This window comes from Petaurus breviceps, unplaced genomic scaffold (assembly GCF_028583685.1).
Source record: "Petaurus breviceps papuanus isolate PSGF00001 unplaced genomic scaffold, PetGlider_PUasm1.0 216, whole genome shotgun sequence".
Taxonomy (NCBI): Eukaryota; Metazoa; Chordata; class Mammalia; order Diprotodontia; family Petauridae; genus Petaurus; species Petaurus breviceps.
The window spans coordinates 2,664,833-2,668,742 of record NW_027185867.1 but is presented as its reverse complement, the minus strand read 5'-3'; the positions used below and the strand labels follow the sequence as shown (position 1 = coordinate 2,668,742).

Below are 3,910 nucleotides of genomic sequence, written 5' to 3'. Positions count from 1 at the left end.
AGGTCACATTAGGAATTCTTTCCTAAATTTGAAAAGTTCCACATCCCTGATCTTATAGCTGAAATGGTATTTCTGAAGTTTAGCAATATCAACAAAGGTAAATTGTTTCAGGTTGAATAGCCACCTATTGAGAATGGTGGGAAGAGGAATGGTACACTTTCAAAGCAGACATAGTCATATTAGATTCAGGAAGACATGAATTCAAATCCAGCCTCAAACACTTCCTAGCTGTGTGACCCTCGGCAAGTCACTTAATCTCTGTCTGACTCAGTTTTCACAAATGTAAAATGAGGATAATAATAGTACCTATCTTTTAGTGTCATGACCAATGGAATTACCACTGAGCCCAAAGCCTATACATATACAGGACATCACCTACAGTGGTGGTTTAAAAGGGGAATGTAAATATATGTATAGAAATCATGTTATATAGACTACTGGACAAGAGTGAACCAATACACCCTATAAAGAGTCCAAGATCAGCTGGACTGTCTGTTAAGCATTCAGTGATTATCAGTGTTAGACTATGGAACTGGGCCGACCAGGCTCAGTACAAATTGATGTTAAATAATCACAACTGGGTACTCATTGTGGCAAGGCAATACTTTTATTACTTCCTTAGTTGACTCTATTCTACTCATCAAAGCAGCTCCAGAAACATTTTCGTATCACATGGTGAAGAAAGCTGCAGAAGACATTTGAGTCACAAGATGAAGAGTATGGGAAAAGAAGGAGCCTAGTCAGCACAGTTTCATGATTTCTTCCGGGCTTATTCAGCAGCACATGAATAAGACTAAATGCAGTAGACGATGGGAGTGTACAAGATTGAGATTTGTTGGGGCAAGTTTGGTAATAGGAGGCAAAAGACTGAGGAGATAGAACAGTCTATAGTTGAACTGGTTCATCAAGGAATCAAGATGAGGAAGACAGGGAGTAGAGCCAGTAAATACATGTAGTGATTGACAGGGGAAGAACTAAGGAGTGGAGAGATTGGAGTTCATGATGAGGATGAGCTGTGTTTGGGTTTGCAAGGCAGAAGGAATGTTGGAATGACAACAGATTGTGATCAGATGAGATAATTTCGGAGTTCATGAACACAGAGGTAGTGCATTTGTGGGTGCTATCAAGATCAACAGTATGACTATCTCTGAATACTGTTGAGATGGGGTGGAGGAGCTGGTAATAGGTAATAAGTAAGTCGAGAAACTTTCAGGTTAGAAGTTTGAAGGAGTATTGATATATATGCTGTAGTCCCCAGTAAGAGTGTTGAAGTTGGTGAGGAAAGACTGTGAGCCAGATATCAAACCCATTGAGAAAACAAGGAGAGTGTTCTGGAGGTTGGGAAATACCAAACACCAGAATTTTGTTTGGGTGGTAGGATTTGGTTTGAGTGAACCTCAAAGAGTCAGCAGTTACTGAGGGACAATAGCAGAGGATGAACTTGGAAGAGACTACAGCTACCCTCCTATCATCCTTACAGAATTTTTGTATACTTTACAACCCACAAGGTAGATGCTAGTCCTTGACATTTCCACTATAGGACACTCATTTACTGAAGATCAGGAAAGAACAAACAAAAAAAGTCTGAAGCAGTCAAAATCTTTGGCACCAGCTCACATGGAAAGCACTAGTGGGGTCACAATGGTACTAGAGTAGAGAAGATCTTCACCCCTCACTATAATCACACAAGACAGCCTAGCTGTGGCTGAGGGACCCAGACAGAAAGTGACTTCTTTTTTTTTTTTTAAAGACCACTGAGTTATCTATTATTCTCATTAAACAGCCAGTTGTGAACTCATTGCCTAATAAATCTTATAAGGCCAGAAGGCTCTCTACTCCCAAACTTCCATTTCCTTTCCTGGAACCAGAAATGGAAATTTAGCATGTTTCATGGAGTAGGAGGGACTCCCTATTAAATAAAAATAATAGAACTTTTTGAAAACAAATACTAAACAAAAAATCTGAACACTACATATCAAAAAAATTATAAAAGCAAACTCCTCAGATCTATTAGAATTAGAGATCAAACTGAAATTAGAATGAATCAATTGGTTACTTCTTGTAAGAAACTTCAAACTGAAAATACCCTAGGATATTATGGTAAAAATCCATAGCTTCCAAGTTAAAGAGAAAGAAAATACTCAAGCAACCAAAATGAAAGAAATCAAGTACTAGGGAACTATAGTTAGGATTATACATTACTTGGCAGCAACTAAGGATAAAAAACATCTTAGAATAGAATATTCCAAAAGGAAAAAATAAAGGCTTATAGCCAAATATAATTTACCCTGAAAAAATGAGTGAAATCCTATAAGAAGAAAAATGGACCTTTAGTAAAGTGGAAGACTTGCATGCAAAACTGAAGACTGTCTAATGAGTAGTCCTGACGAGTATGCGTACCATTTTCTTCCTGATGCAATTCCCCAGGTGTACTTTGGAGCACAACAAATGATACCTCTTTGTAGTCTGTTTACTGTGTGGCAAAGAGAGTCCAAATCAAATTCTCTTTCTTGATAGTGATCCAGGGAAAACACCTATGGTAAGGAGAAAGGCATTGGGTCCTGCAAATGGGGCCATGAACACAGCCTGTCAGGTTGTTGTTGTCGTTTTTGTTGTGTCTACTTTTTCTCGATTATAGGTAAAGGAATATTGGAGATGGAACAGACTGAGGGTATCGCTGGTAATCAACAAAATATCAGAAAAACCACGAGGGGTCCAGGAACTAGAATTCATATAGAGAGTATAAGTAGCCAAACTTGGGTCAACCTGCTTGACCCAGAACAGCAGTGAATCCACTTGGCAGCCATGATGCTGTTCTCTACAAGTCAGCAAGCAACTTAGCCCAGTAGTTATGCTACATTTGGAAATGAATTTGGTAGGGTAAATGCTTTCTAGCAACTACTTTAAATTTTAGCCCACTTACTTCAGAGACTAAGTTAGGTTATAGTACAGTAATAGTATGTATAGTTTAGTAATATTCTATTACTACTAATACAATATTACTAGTATTACTACTAGTAATTACTACTAGTATTACAGAAGAGTAATGAGTATGACCTGGGTCAGAGTGGGGGTGGGAGTGAAGAATGTGTTTGTACTTCTGTCCTTGCTATATCTTCTTAATAAATATCCCATTGTGAGTGACATGGCCTTCTGTGGTCAGCTCTGGCGGCTACATGGGGAGCTGCTCTTGGCTGAGAAGATGCAGCCACAGGCCAAGACTATGCCAAAAGGATTCCACTGAGCAAACACACATACTGACTGGTCTGAGCCATGGTTACAGGACTTTTACACTTCCGTATACTTTGCCTGTTGCTCACGTACCTTACTTTCAAACAATATTGACTTCAGATTGGGCATTTCCAGTGTTTGGTGATTTTAGTATATTGTGCTGAACATATCAATGAACTTATTGCAATGAATTGGAGGTTACTTTCAAAATACTAATATGTTGATTGAAAAGGGATATTTATTTCCTTAGTGCTTTTTTTTTTAGTACCATTGTTGTTAAATGCTATGATTACATATGTGTAAGACAGTGGCTGTAATGATTGAGTTGAAGATCTTGCCACAGGAAAAAAAAAACAGAAAGAGAAAAGGAAAGCAGAATAATGTAGATGAACTTTTACACTGGATTTTCTAACATTTTCTAACAGCTATCTTTACTTCAATATTTGTGTATCATGCGATAGAATACACTGCAACCGTATCTTTAGCAGGCTCATGGTTCGAAGCAATCAAATATTCTTTTATTTCAGGTTTAAATGTGACAGAGGAAAACACTCAATTCAGTTATTTAATATAGTCCTAATTTAATATTAAATAAGGCTATGTTTCCATCAGCTCTAAAATTGTGCTATATTGATATGTCATTATTGTTACAGTCTAAAGATAGCCTGAGTGGCACACC

The 3,910-nt window shown here is 37.7% G+C and overlaps 1 pseudogene; it reads left to right on the top strand.

The window, feature by feature from the left end:
- Window positions 1–3,202: 3,202 nt before the first annotated feature.
- LOC138165823 (transmembrane protein 18 pseudogene) lies at window positions 3,203–3,643 on the top strand (annotated as a pseudogene).
- The last annotated feature ends 267 nt before the right edge of the window (window positions 3,644–3,910 follow it).